The 15017-nt window shown below is 35.9% G+C and overlaps 1 protein-coding gene across 1 annotated transcript in view; it reads left to right on the top strand.

Annotated features, from left to right (window-relative positions):
* The first annotated feature begins 882 nt into the window (after positions 1 to 882).
* si:dkey-49n23.1 (semaphorin-3D) overlaps positions 883 to 15017 on the top strand; it is a 110455-nt gene continuing 96320 nt past the window's right edge. The window contains exon 1 of the mRNA XM_051947895.1: positions 883 to 1025. The gene's annotated coding sequence lies outside the window, so the exon portion shown is untranslated. The remainder of the gene's footprint in view (positions 1026 to 15017) is intronic.

Here is a 15017-nt window from a genome sequence, read left to right as displayed (position 1 = left end):
TCTGTGTTAGTTTGAACTTTGTGGTGAACAGAAGCCTTAAAACTTGTGACCATGAGTCTTGATTTCACATTTAGATCATCCATCTGAGTTCTTCTCAGACCTTCACCTGTGGGTTCTTTAGAAATCCTGAACAAACTTTGATTCTCTTCACTGAACAGTAAAGTTTGTGGAGATCAGAAGGTAACATTAGTTTGATCGATGCCTTCAACTACTAGTAGACTTTATCTGAAAGCAGTTTTCTGAAATGAGCTCTTAGTAAATCTGTCCACAGTCAAACCAAGAACACAGAAAGAGGAAATGTTTGAAGAAACAACTTGATGTTTTCATTTCAGACTAGAAAACGCTTTAAGACCTTTCTCTGTTTTTGCTCTTTTTCATCGTTTTATCGTCTCTTCTGTTTAATTTGATCTTCTAAAGTCTAACTGGTGTCTTTTACAATGTTTTGTCTTTAGTTTGATTCTTCTTAAATCTTTAGTTTTGCTCTTTTCTCACATTTTATTCTTTTCTAATGTCTGATTTTGAAATGTTTTGTCTTTTTAATGTTTAATTGTTTTTTCAAATGTTTTATCGGCTTGTTTGAAAAATGTCCTTTTCTTTCCCAATGTTTAATTTTTAGGTTAAATCTTTGTTCAGGTTTTTCTTTTTAAATGTTTTATCACCTTTTAATGTTTAATTTTATTTTTAAATCCTTTATTGTATTTTGTGTTCATTTCCTAAACAGTCCCCCCCCGTTCTTAAAACCTAGTGACGCCCCTGTTTATCTGCTTTTTGTCACCCTGAACCTCCGTGAACTCCGGATGACAGATATTCCGAGCTGCACCTGAACGCAGCAGCAGAGCGGCGGGGCGGTCTGAGATGAAGATGAAGATGATGAAGGAGGAGTTCAGCTTCCAGCTTCAGTCTGACCAGAACGTGTGGATCCTTCAGGTGACACCGCAGCTTCTCCTCCAGGTTCTTCAGGTTCTTCAGGTTCTTCTGCTGGATTAAATCCGAGCTCGGATCCGGAATCAGAGTTTTTCTTCTCGGTGAGTCCACAAAGGTCCCTGAATGTTGGAGAAAGTTGCGGTTTGTATTTTGCTTCGTGTTTTATTGAGATTCTTCTGCTTCCAAAGAGAACAAACACGTTTGAAGACAAACTCGTGTTTCTGCTGAGCAGGTTTCACTGGAAGCTTCCAGGAGTTTTAAGGAAGTTCCAGCAGCTGGAATTCAGAATGAACTGAATCTTTATTGGAGTTTTTGATGCTCACTGAGAAGTTTGCAGGTGGTTCAGCAGGAGTTCTGATGGTCTTCAAAGACATTTCAGAGATTCTGTAGAAGTGTTTCCATATTTACAGGTGTTTGTATTGCATTTCAGGAGGTCCTGGAGTGTTTTAAGGAGTTTTAGTTCTAACTCATGAGGGTTTTAGGATGTTTTAAGGTTTTGATGGATCCAGGAGAACTTAGAAGGTTCTGTGGTCACTGAAGAGGTTCCAGGTGGTTTAGTAGAAGTTTTGAAGGTTTTTGAGGAAGTTCCAGGAGTCCTGGAGTAGATTTCACGAATTTGTTGAATCCTTATATCCTCATTGAGGAGATTTTATTTTATTTTATTTTATTTTAATTACATTTTTGCAGCAGTTTTTTTTTTTTTTTTTTTGAGTTTTAGGAGGTCCTGGCCGCTTTTAAGGAGTCTTTGTGGTCATTGAGAAGTTTGCAGGCAGTTCTACAGGAGTTTTGATGGAGTTCAGCCTCTTAAGACCTGCTGTCCACATATCTGGACTTGTTGTTGTTTTTTGATTTTTTTCCCAAAAGGGCACATTGTTAATACTAATAATAATGCTAATATTACTGCTTCTACTACTACTAATAATAATAGTAATAACAATGTAAATCTAGTAAAAAATATAAATATATAATGTAAATGTAGTAAACATAATAATCAGATATTAGATATTGTCCAGTTATTCTATTTATTGGTTACTTCTTATCCCAAGTAAGTAGAAAAACTAAAATACAAACCAAAGCTCGAGTTTTAGGAGGTTCAGGAGGTTTCAGAGATTCTGTAAGGGTTTTGTTGAGAAGTTTTTTCATATTCACATGTATTCTAAGTGTTTGTTTTTGGGTATTTTAAGGAGTTTTAGTCACAGCTAATGAGGGTTCAGGGATGATTTTAAGGTATTGATGGTTCCAGAAGAAGTTTAGATGTTGACTTTTGGTCATTCAGGAGGTTCAAGAGATGTTTTAAAAAGGTTTTGGCAGCTGTTGGGGAGAATCTTAGCAGTTTGTTGTCACTGAAAATGTTCTAGAGGCTTTGATGGTGTTACAGGAGGCTGCTGACAGCTTTGGAGGTGTTTTGATGCTGTTTGAGGAGATCCTGGGACTTCTAAAGGAGTTTGCTTGGTCATTTAGAGGTTTCTCACCATCTTTTTAGTGGTACTTCAGGAGCTTCTAGGATTTTAACGTAGTGTAGTTGTAACTAATGAGGTCTCAGGGATGTTTTTAAGAGATTCCAGGTGGTGAAGCAGAAGTTTTGACGATGTTTGAGGAGATTCCAAAAGTCCTTGGAAAGGTTTTGGTGTTTATCCAAAATTTAGATTAATTCTTGTGGGAGTTTTGGTCGTTTAGGAGGGTCAAGAGATGTTTTCTTAAGGTTCTGGCAGCTGTTATGCAGAATCTAGAGCTTCTTTTAGCAGTTTGTGCGGTCACTGAAGAGGTTCTAAGGAGTTTTAGAGGAGTGTTGATGGTGGGATTCTTTAAGGAGGCTTGATCATCAGTGAGAAGTTTCTCAACATCTTTGCAGGTGTTTTTTTAGTACTTCAGGAGGTCCTGGGATTTTTAAAGTACTTTTAGTTGTCACTGATGAGGTTCCACAGATGTTTTCAGGTTTTAATGGCTGTTAAGGAGCATCCAGAGCGTCTTTTAGTAGCTTCTGTAGTGGATCTAAAGGTTCTGGTTGACTTACAGGAAGTTCCAGGCAGGTCTGAGGAGTTTTGATGGTCTTTGAAGAGGTTCCAGGTGTCCTTTGTGTATGTTTTTGGAGTTCTGGTGATTTTCTAAGGAGTTTTTGGTGGTCTTTGAGAAGTTTCTCATCATTTTTACAGGTGCTTTAAAGGTGTTTCAGGATCTACATCACTTCTTAGAGGAGTTTAGTCGATGATTTGAAAGTTTTAAAGGGTTTTTGCAGGAGTTTGCTGATCATACTGGGATTTCCAGGCTATTTTAATGGAGTTTAGGTGCACATCTAAAATTCCAGTGAGTCACTGTTGGAGTTTCTGTGGTCTTGGAGGAGGTTGCCAGTGGTTTTGCAGAAGGTTTGTTGCTCTTAAAGGAGGTCTGAGGTTCCTTCTCCGGGATTTGCTCAACAGTGAGGAGGATTCAGGGGCTAATGTTGAAGTTTTAGCAGAAAGCAGAAGTTTCCAGGAGTTCTCATGGAGGTATTGAGGGTGAATATCTACATTCCAGATGTTCTTATCTGGGTTTTATGACTGAGGGAGCTCCAGGGGGTCTTCTAGGAGATTTGGTGATTGAGGAGGTTTTAAAGGATCATGTGGAGTTTTTTTGAATCCACTGAGACATTTGTTGGCAGTTTTGCAGAACTTTAATGGTCTTTGAATGAGTCCTCCTAGGATTAGGGAGTTCTGTCACTGATTTAAACATTTCTAGGTGTTTTTGCGAGAGTTTTTTGGTCTTTCAGGAGGTTTCAGGTGTTTTTGTAGAAGTTTTGCTGGTCTGTGAGGAAGATTTACAGATTAATGTCGAGGTTTTTACAGAAATCAGAAGTTTTGAGGAGTTCTAATGGGTCTATCAATGATGAATATCTGCATTCCAGATGTTCTTATCTGGGTTTTATGCCTGAGGGAGCTCCAGGGTTCCTAATAGAAGATTTTGTGCATTTCTGAACAAATTTTAATGGTCTTTCAGAAGATCCTGAGATTTTTAAGGAGTTTTGATGGTGATTAAGGAGATTTTTAAGGGATAATGTGAATTTTTTGGCTCGCTGAGACATTCATTGGTAGTTCTGTTGGACCTTTGATTGTCTTTCTGGAGCTTGTGGGATCCTTTAAGGAATTTTGTTTATAATCTAAAAGTTTTTAGGAGTTTTTGCAAGAGTTCTGCTGATGAACTAAAGTTTAGGAAGTCATTGTAGAAGTTTTGCTTGTCAATGAGGAGGATCCTGGGGTTAATGCTGAGGATTTTGTAGAAATTAGAAGCTTCCAGGAGTTCTTGTTGATGCCGAATTTGGGAATTCCAGATGTCCTTATCTGGATTTTATGTCTGAAGAAGCTCCAGGGGTCTTAGTAGAAGGTTTCATGGTTCTGAGAAGATTCTATGTGTTTCTGAATAAATTTAAATGTTGTTTCAGAAGATCCTGAGATTTTAAAGGAGTTTTGGTGGTCACTGAGGAGATTTTAAGGGATCATGTGAAGTTTTTGGCTTGTTGAGACATTTGTTAGTAGTTCTGTAGGACTCTGATGGTCCTTCTGGAGCTTCTGGGTTTCTTTAAGGAGTTTTGTCTCTGTGATCACCAAATCCTCCACATGATCCCCTAAAACCTCCTGAATGACCAAAACTTCTACGATTCATTTAAACTTTGTGATTTGGGATTCTTTAAAGAATACTGAGACATCTTTTGACATCTTTGCAGGTGTTTTAATTGACTTTTAGGAGGTCCAGCGATTCCTGAAGGAGTTTTGCTGATTGATTTAAAGTTTTTGCTGGTGTATTTAGAGATTCCAGGAGTTACTGTTTGTTTTTTTGCAGAAATCAGAAGGTTCTAGGAGCTCTGGTGGCTGATGGTGAACGTGGACTTTCCAGATGTTCTTATCTGGGTTTTATGACTGGAGGAGCTCCAGGGGGTCTTCTAGGAGATTTAGTGGTCATTGAGAGGGTTTTAAAGGCTCTTCTGGGATTTTTCTTGGACATTAAGGAGGCTCCAGGAGTTCTCTGATGGGAATTCAGCTATTTGAAGGGCATTACTTTTCTAAATTCTAACTTGATTTGCTGTTTCCAGTCGTAACCTGACGCTGCTCTTTGGATGCTGTCGGTGCAAAGCTTTGCGTCTTTCTTGCGGTCTGTGTTTTAGTGGAAGCCAAAGCAAACAGCAGATGGAGGCTGACTCACGGAAGACAGAAGGCTGAGGAGCTTCGTGTGTCTGAACAAACCTCCCTCCATTGTCCAGGCTACTTCCTGTTATGGACGTCAGTGTGTGTCGCTGCTTCCTGTCGTCGGTTTGTTGTTTTCCTGCTGCTTTGTGTCATTGTGTCGCCTCCAAACGGTGGTGGTCGCTGCTGTTCAGACACCTGCAGCTGAATCTAGTAAACAGACGGGGGAAGACGTGGACATTTACCACAAACACTTCATTTCAACATCTCATTTCCGTCTTTCCGTGTGAATGTTCTGCTCGTTTCTCTCTAAACATGATAACTTTGGGTGTGTTTGTCGTTTTTCCAGTGTTTTTAGGATGGTGCGGTTCATTTTAAGACGTCATTTTGTGCTCTGGAAACTTCTGGTTGGTGTTTTTATTTATTTTATGGCATTTAATTCAATATAAACCGTCAGAAACTGGATAAAATGGAATATTTAAGTTTCATTGTCGCCTCAAAAATGGGACTTTAATCAACTTAAGTGACCAGAAACTCTTCATTTAAACATTTTATTTCCCGTCTTTTGAAATTAATGGGAGACTCATTGATTAGTTGACCAGAAAAATGGAGTAATGCATATTTTTGCAGTAAAAAGTGCCAAATGTTGCTTCTCTTTTCTGCTCGTTTCACTCTAACTACACTGTATTTTGGTGCATTTGTGATTTCTGGGCTGTTGTTTGGATGCTACAGTTCATTTTTCTTCATTTTCTAACATTTAATCCAATATAAACCATCCAAAGCTGGATGAAATGGAATAATTAGGATTCTGTGCTGCCTCAAAAATGTGACTTCAATCAACTAAAGTCAGCAGATTCATCACAAGAGTTTTATTTGAGGAGTCGGTCGGTCACTGAGGAGGTTTAAAGGACGGATTCTGAGCTTTTAGTGGCTGTTTTGGAGGATCCCGTTCTTCTTCTAGCGGTTTCTGGGCTTTACTGGAGCGTTTCTAGGAAGGTTTGCAGGAGTTCTGGTGAAATTTAAGGAGAATCCAGGAATCCTTGGAGATAATTTGGTGGAATTTCCATTAATTTCCTGTGAATGGGGACTTGTGACGGCAATTTTTCTTCATTTTCTAACATTTAATTCAATATAAACCATGAAAAGCTGGATAGAAGTGATGAATTAAGTTTCTTTGCTGCCTCAGAAATGTGATTTAAATCCTGTAAAGTCACCAGATTCATCACTCAGGTTCAGTTTGAGGAGTTCTGTTGGTGACTGAGGAGGTTTAAAGGATGGATTGTCAGGGTTTAGGGTCTTTTATCACATTTATTTCAATATAAAACATCAAAAACCTGATAAAACTGAATAATCTGGTTTCAGTGCTGAATCATAAATGTGACTTAAATCTACTAAAGTCGTCAGATTTGTCACAAAAGCTGTGAAAACATGAAACCAACAGAGTTTAGAGGCTGCTAATGAAGCTTACTGAAGGAATCTGTAAGACTGGAGAGAACTGATGAGTTTGGTCCAAAAAAACTGGATCAGTGTCGATTAAACGTCTGGTTTTATCCAAATATCTTCAGTTTAGTGCCATAAAGGAGGAAAGAAAGCAGAAAATATTCACATTTAAGAAGCTAAACCACAGAATTCAGACAGTTTTATTTTTAAAAAATGACCAAAAAAACAATTTTTGTTATTTAGGATTTCAATTATTGAAGCATTTTTGTTAATAAAATGATGAGAAATATGAAAAAAAAGTCCAGATTTCCATCAGTTAACTGACTGTTGTGTAAATTCACCCGTTAAAGGTTTAAAGGTTCATTCTGAGCCTGAAAATGAAGTAAAACGGTAAAAAATGAAGCTTTAAAGGTTCATTCTGAGCCTGAAAATGACGTAAAACGGTAAAAAATGAAGCTTTAAAGGTTCATTCTGAGCCTGAAAATGAAGTAAAACGGTAAAAAATGAAGCTTTAAAGGTTCATTCTGAGCCTGAAAATGATGTAAAACGGTAAAAAATGAAGCTTCAAAGGTTCATTCTGAGCCTGAAAATGATGTAAAACGGTAAAAAATGAAGCTTCAAAGGTTCATTCTGAGCCTGAAAATGACGTAAAACGGTAAAAAATGAAGCTTCAAAGGTTCATTCTGAGCCTGAAAATGAAGTAAAACGGTAAAAAATGAAGCTTCAAAGGTTCATTCTGAGCCTGAAAATGAAGTAAAACGGTAAAAAATGAAGCTTCAAAGGTTCATTCTGAGCCTGAAAATGAAGTAAAACGGTAAAAAATGAAGCTTCAAAGGTTCATTCTGAGCCTGAAAATGATGTAAAACGGTAAAAAATGAAGCTTCAAAGGTTCATTCTGAGCCTGAAAATGAAGTAAAACGGTAAAAAATGAAGCTTCAAAGGTTCATTCTGAGCCTGAAAATGAAGTAAAACGGTAAAAAATGAAGCTTCAAAGGTTCATTCTGAGCCTGAAAATGAAGTAAAACGGTAAAAAATGAAGCTTCAAAGGTTCATTCTGAGCCTGAAAATGACGTAAAACGGTAAAAAATGAAGCTTCAAAGGTTCATTCTGAGCCTGAAAATGACGTAAAACGGTAAAAAATGAAGCTTTAAAGGTTCATTCTGAGCCTGAAAATGACGTAAAACGGTAAAAAATGAAGCTTTAAAGGTTCATTCTGAGCCTGAAAATGACGTAAAACGGTAAAAAATGAAGCTTTAAAGGTTCATTCTGAGCCTGAAAATGAAGTAAAACGGTAAAAAATGAAGCTTCAAAGGTTCATTCTGAGCCTGAAAATGAAGTAAAACGGTAAAAAATGAAGCTTCAAAGGTTCATTCTGAGCCTGAAAATGACGTAAAACAGTAAAAAATGAAGCTTCAAAGGTTCATTCTGAGCCTGAAAATGACGTAAAACAGTAAAAAATGAAGCTTTAAAGGTTCATTCTGAGCCTGAAAATGAAGTAAAACAGTAAAAAATGAAGCTTTAAAGGTTCATTCTGAGCCTGAAAATGATGTAAAACGGTAAAAAATGAAGCTGGAATTAGAAGTTTTGAACCTAAACTAACAACTTTATCCTGTTAAACAGTTTAAACTCAGAAATCTGGTTTTGAAGTCGAACATTTCAGAGAAATAAAATCAAAGTTTCTGGAATATTTAACGATTGATGGACGTGTTAATTAAACGGGTCATTTAAACCACTGAGAGCTGCTGCTGATTTCTTCACAAACCAACAGAACGTCTTTAAGCTGAGCTCAGACTCTACAGTCCATCGTCCTCTGAGGATTAAAGAGTTTATCGTGGATTCTCTGAGGCTGTAACTCTTTCTAACGGCCGAACAATTAGAACATCTGTGAGCGTTTGTGTCTAAAATGTGCAGAACTGCTCATTTTCTGTTTTTATTTTATTCTAAACTAAATGTTTTACTCTCTTCTGTAATTTTACTGATAAAATCATGAATTAAAACACAATCATCACTCATTGATCATTAATAGTTGAGTTTTAGGAGAGAATCGGTGCGGATTTCTGCTTTTTTTAGTTTTATTTCATTCTAAACTGAATGTTTTTGTGCATTTTACTGTTTGTGAGATTAAAAAAATGAATTTCCAGATGATTTTTTTGCCCTTTCTGACATTTTGCACATAAAATAATCAACTATTTGACAAAATAATTAGCAGAAATGAATCAATAAACTGAAAGATTAAAATCAGAAACTGATTTACTGTTGAGGTGAAATGTGTTCCTTTTCTTTGTTTAGGTAAACGACGACTGAGAAAGACTTGAAACGTCGAAAATACAAAAACAACAAAACCTCCAAAATGGTTGAAAATTTGTTTAAAATGACAAAAAAATCTCAAAAATACATAAAAAAAGATGGTTTCAGATTTGTCCAAAATTTTGACTTTTTATTTAATTTTATTTTTATTATCCAGTGTGTGTTTCTTTATTTAATATTTTTTAAATTCTGAAATTAGCTTTATTTGAATGAATATTAATAATAGAACCAGATCAACCAGTGATTTTGTGGTGATTTTACATCTTTTTGTGGCTGTTTTGTGTCTTTATGTGGTGATTTTGTGAGTTTTTGCGAAGTTTTGTGTCTTTATGTGGTGTGTCTGTGTTGTGTGTCTGTGTGTCTGTAGTTGTGTGTCTGTAGTTGTGTGTCTGTGTGTTGTTTCTGGTCTTGGCTCCTCTCCGATGCTTTCTGGGCTGAAGGAAACGTTTTCTGGCACAAAGTCTTTATTGTTGCTGATAAGCGCTTATTAATTAAGGAGTTGGACGAACACAATAGAGGCTGATGGAGGAGAGGCTCAGAGCCAACAGACACACAAACAGACGGGCGTGTGGTCGTCTTTGTTCCAACACGACGAGAAAATAAAAAGAGTGGCAGCAGACAGGAAGTTGTTTTAATGATAAATCTGATGGAAAACTTCTGAACCTTCAAACTGTTCCTGCTGCTGATCAGAAAAGTCATTTTTCTGCATCTTTGTGGTTATTTTGTGTCGTTTTGTGGTGATTTCACATCTTTTTGTGTTAGATTTAACAGATTTTAAGTCATTTTGAGAATCTCTTCTGTCATTTAGGAAAACTCTGAAGCTTCATCTCATTTTTTACATATTATTATAATAATTTTGGACAAATTTTATGATTTTTAACATGTTCTGTCTCTTTTTGAACTATTTTCTGAGTCACGTTAAGTCATTTTGGTCATTTTTTGGACATTTATTTGTCCTTTTTTGGGACTTTTTTGTCCTCTTTGAGCCTCAGAACATCTTGTTGTTCTGCAGGTTTCTCACATTGAGGCCAGTTGTATGAAAAGCTGATTTAGTTTCTTCTGTTCTTCTTCTTACGGACGGAGAATTCACCACCGAGAGGAAAGAAAAGTGGTAATGTTGTTTTAGGAGGAGGAGGACGTTGTTGTGGGTTCTTCTGGTCGCTTTGTGGTTCTTTAATCACAGCTCTGAGGTCGATGATGAAACTGTGAGAAACTAGAAACAGCTGATTTCAATCATTCATCTCTGTGGTTTTCCTCCTTCTAAAGCAGAGGAGGAAACGATGAAGGACCAAGTGTTGGAGGAGAGAAACTGAAGCAGAGAGCTGCAGGAGAAGCAGCTTTGAGAGGTTTCAATTCTCCTGGTTCTGCTCTGGTTCCTCACAACAGATGGATGGTTCTGTGAAGCGTACTGACCTGTAACTGGTGCAACATAAATAAAATTGAATGGATGGATGGATAGACGACACCAAAAACTACTCAAAACAGACACAAAATGGACAAAAACAAACGCAAAGCAGTGAAAAAATGACAGAAAACCAAAAAATCAAACAAAAAATAACTGAGAACAGCAAAGAAACACACAAAACTGACAAAAAATGGCCCAAAAAACCAGCATGAAACAGAAAAAATGACAAAAGAACAACCAAAAACGGACATAAAACCAAAAAAAGATGCAAAACTGACAGAAAACTGCTCAAAACAGACACAAAATGGACAAAGCAGTCAAAAAATGACAATAAACAACCAAAAAGAGACATAAAGCCAAACAATAGACGCAAAACTGACAAAAGGGACCAAATAATAACTAAAAACAGACACAAAACACACAAAAATAAACAACCAAAAGCAGACACAAAACTTATAAACAAACACAAAACAGCCAAAATAAACAAAGTAGACAAAATGTTACAAAAAATGACCAAAAAGAGATGAAAACCTAGAAAGAAACAAAACGGCCAAAAAGTGAGCAAAAAAACTAAAAATGGACAGAAAATGGACAAAAACAAACACAAAGCAGCAAAAATGTCAACAAAAACTCAAAACAGACAGAAAACCTAAAAAAGGAACAAAACAGCCGAAAAGTGACCAAAAAAATTACTGACAACAACAAAAAACACACAAAACGTGACCAAAAAAAAACACTAAAAAAATACAGAAAACTGAACAATGACAATAAATACCCCAAAGTAGACATAAAACAGAAAGCGTAGACACAAAACTTACAAAAAACAAAACAGACAAAAATACCCACAAAAAGTGACAAAAGAACATCCAATAACTGAAAAAGCAAAAACTGACAGAAAGTGACCAAAAAAATCACTGAAAACAGACACAAGACAGAAAAATGACAATAAACAACCAAAGATAGACACAAAACTTACAAAACTACTAAAAACAAAACAAAACGGAATAAACAAAGCAGTGAAAAAAGAACAACCAGAGACAGAAAACCAAAAACAGACACAAAACTGACAAGAAGTGACACTAAATGAACCAAAAAGCTGCTGTATTACTAATATATATGTATATGTATGTGTACTCTGCATAGATCTTCATGTTTGTGTGTCTGTGAGGACGTTTCCACTCAAACTCTTCCTGACCTTAAAACATTCCTTTTCTGTTCCCAGAGGAACTTTGTTTGCTTTTCTCTCCTCAAATCAAACGAGTCGAGTTTAATGTGGAGCTCCTGAACAAAAAGGACAAAAACCCACGTTTTTTACTTTTACTGCTGTTAGCGACGACTTCCTGTCAAACATCAGGATACTTTCCCTCCACAATAAAAGCCCCTGCAGGTTTCTCTATTTTCAGCTGGATTTCATGTTTTTGCTCTAATTTCTGCAGCAGTAAACGGATTATTGTGTTTATTGTGCAGCTCAGAAAAAGTTTCCGCTGAAAGGAAACAAAAGTTTAATAAGAAAATAATAAACAGGAAAACTGTGGGTCATAAATAAAACTACCGCATGATTTCATTCTGTGATCCTTTAAAACATTTCTGTCAGAAACTACACATATTTAAAGTGGTATCTAAAAAAAACTAAAATAAAACAAAACAAAAAGACCAAAGCATCCTAAAAACTGACACAGAATGACGACAACAGAGACAAAGAGACATAAAATTAAAGCAAACAATACAAAACTGTAAGGATTTCCCAGTTTGTTAAATGACTATTATCCACTAAAACTACAGTAAAGTGTTCATTTACATGTTAAAAAAAGAAAAACTCTAAAGTTCACGTAAAAATCTGAGCTTTTACAAATTCTAATTAAATGTGTGACCATTTAAAAAAATATTAATTAAATGTAAATAAATGAAAAAACAATGTGTGACCATTTAAAAAAGAATTAAATAAAATAAAAACTATTAAAAATGTAAAAATTCTAAAACAGTGTGTGACCATAAAATCCCTCCATGTTTTGCTGTAAAAATAGTAAATAAGTTTTATTTTGGGTATTTTGTTTTTATTTGCATGAAAAGCAGTTTAAAAAAAATGTCAAATAACTTTTAAACTCTCATTTTACAGATCTTCAACACAAAACGCAAAAAGACACAAAAAGACAGAATACAGATTTCAAACCGTTTCTTTGTCATTCAAAACAGACTTTTTTTTTACCATTTTCTTCATTTTTAAGTCACTGTGGACGATTAGAATCTTGTTTTTGACGTTTCTTTGTCTCTTGGAACCATTTTTTGTCATTAAGGCGATTTTTACCTCCATTTTCACACTTTTTGGAGACTTCTAACTCATTTTAGACATTTCTGGGTTATTTTGGACGTCTGACTGAAACCTCCTAAAGCTCCATACGTTGATGCCGTTGTATGGTCCTCACAGCTTTGTGTGGAGGTTTCTCTGTGTGGCCTCCTCCCACTGAATAGACGCTCCGCTGACAGCTGCTCTATTGAGGCGCTGCTGCAGGCGCTTTACGGTTTTTTCTGCTGATTAAAGGTCTGAGCTGCAGAAATCTACAAGATCCAACAAAAATCAGGTTCTTATTTTTATGACAAGCTTCATTTATTGATTTTATTGGATTTATTAGATTGTTTTTTTATTATTCATTAGATTTTGGATTTATTAAACTGTTTACTGGATTTTTAAAAATCTGATTTATTGTTAGATTTTATTAGATTTGTGAGATTTTCAGTGTATTTTTAAAATCACATTTATGATTATTATTTTATTTGATTTTCTTCTGATTGTTATTTTTGATAAATTGTTTTACTGTTTGACTTTTTAAATTATTTAAATTTACCTGATTTGTTATTAGAGTAAATTAAATAATTTAATAGATTTTTGTTTGATAAATAAAGTTTTTTTCTTAGATTTAAAAAATAATTATATTTGTTATTTTATTGGCTTTATTAGAAGTTATTTATTCTAATAAAGCACGTTTTTTCAGTAGTCGTTGCAAGTAGATATTTTCCCCCAATTTATGTGAAATACAAGAAATACTTCAGATTTGATATTTTCTGCTGTGCTTCTCATTTTCAGCACCGTTTTTAATTCTGGAACCAAAATAAAAACTATTGTTTCATTGGTTTGAAGTGTTAAACTTATTTTATTTACTTGCTAATTTTAAATCTAATAAATTTTGATCAGATTTGGACCAAACTCTGATGTGATTCTGGATCTAAATCTACCAAACGTCCTCCTCGTTATCAGGACTTAACGAGCCGCTGAGCTGCCACTGGATTTAATTATTCAGAGTAAACAGAGCAGCAGGAAACCCTAAAAACCAGATGAGTAATGCAGCTTCTAATGAGTTCATGTTTTCCAGAGTCGGTCGTAAATCTGCTGTAAAGGATCCTCAGAGCTTCTGAGACGCTGCCAGGTCGCTGCTGGAGATCCTCTCAGTTCAGATGTTTTGATGTTTAAAACGGGCAGCAGCAGGACGCCTCCAGGGTTTCACTTGGAAAATGTCCAAAATGTGACTCAAAATGACGACAAAAATACACAAAACCTCCAAAATACTGCATAAACTGACTGTAAAAATATGTAAAACGACCACAATGTGACTCCAAACTACCAGAAAATGACACAAAAACTACAATATGACTCAAAACAACCCCAAAATGACATAAAAAAGGCTAAAATGCGATGCAAAACCATTACAAAAAAGGCATAAAATATACAAAATATGACTCAAAACGACCACAAAAATACACAAGATGTCCAAAATGTTACATAAACTGACCATAAAAAGATAGAAAATGACCACAATGTGACCCAGAAAAACCCCAAAATGACATAAAAAAGACTAAAATATGACACAAAACAACCACATGAAGATGTAAAATGCGACCAAAAGTGACCCCAAAAACACATAAAACCTTCAAAATGTTCCACAAACTGACAGTAAGAAGATGTGAACCAAACTCCATCCACTCTGAGACTCACAACTTGCAGAATTCCTCGGCTTTCCCTGAGTTCAGACTGTTTTTCTGGAACAGTTCGTTTCCTTCGGGGCTGATTCTTCCAGGAACACTTTGATGAAGGAGAATAACGTCCTCGCTGCACCTGTAGCAGAAACTATGAACTCAGACTGCTTTAAAGTCCAGTAAACATGAGCAGAAAAAGACTGAAACCTTCGCTGGTGTAACATGTTTATTTAGAGATTTTACTGCTGAAAATGTCCTCCGTCTGCGGCTCAAACTTCTCAGTAACGGTGGTGGAGCTGTGGATGGAAAACCCAAACAGTGAAATGAGCTGAAAGTTTATCAGCAGACACAGATTTAGTCCTGTACTGGAAGGAAAGTCCAGTCGTTTGGTTCTTCATGACCCAGAAGAACAATAATATCTTCATCAGAGTCATTTAACGTTCGCCATCTGAGTGATTTTTTTTTCTCTAAAATACACATTTTTAGTTCAGTAAATTCAATAAAATCAGTCTATTGAGTTTGACAACGGAGCAGCTCTGCAGTGTGTTCAGAAAAAAACAGTTTTTCTGCCTCCATGATGTCAGTAAATGTGTCATAGATCAGCTGTAGTACCTGGTTGTTCCACCAGGGGGATCCTCTGACTGTTTCGCTGGTAAGAGGTACTTTGGCTTTAGCTAGCAGAGCATACGGGCACCAAGACTTCTGTTTTAGTTAATGACCTCCAGTGGTCTATGTAACAGAGCTAACAGAGCTAATCATACATCTGTTGACTAAAACAGCAACAGAAAAACAGGACTACATTGAAAACAATTCTTGAC

The sequence above is a fragment of the Acanthochromis polyacanthus genome, chromosome 5, assembly GCF_021347895.1.
Source record: "Acanthochromis polyacanthus isolate Apoly-LR-REF ecotype Palm Island chromosome 5, KAUST_Apoly_ChrSc, whole genome shotgun sequence".
Classification (NCBI taxonomy): Eukaryota; Metazoa; Chordata; class Actinopteri; family Pomacentridae; genus Acanthochromis; species Acanthochromis polyacanthus.
Note: the sequence above shows the minus strand (reverse complement) of the source record. Positions and strands in the feature narration are given on the sequence as shown.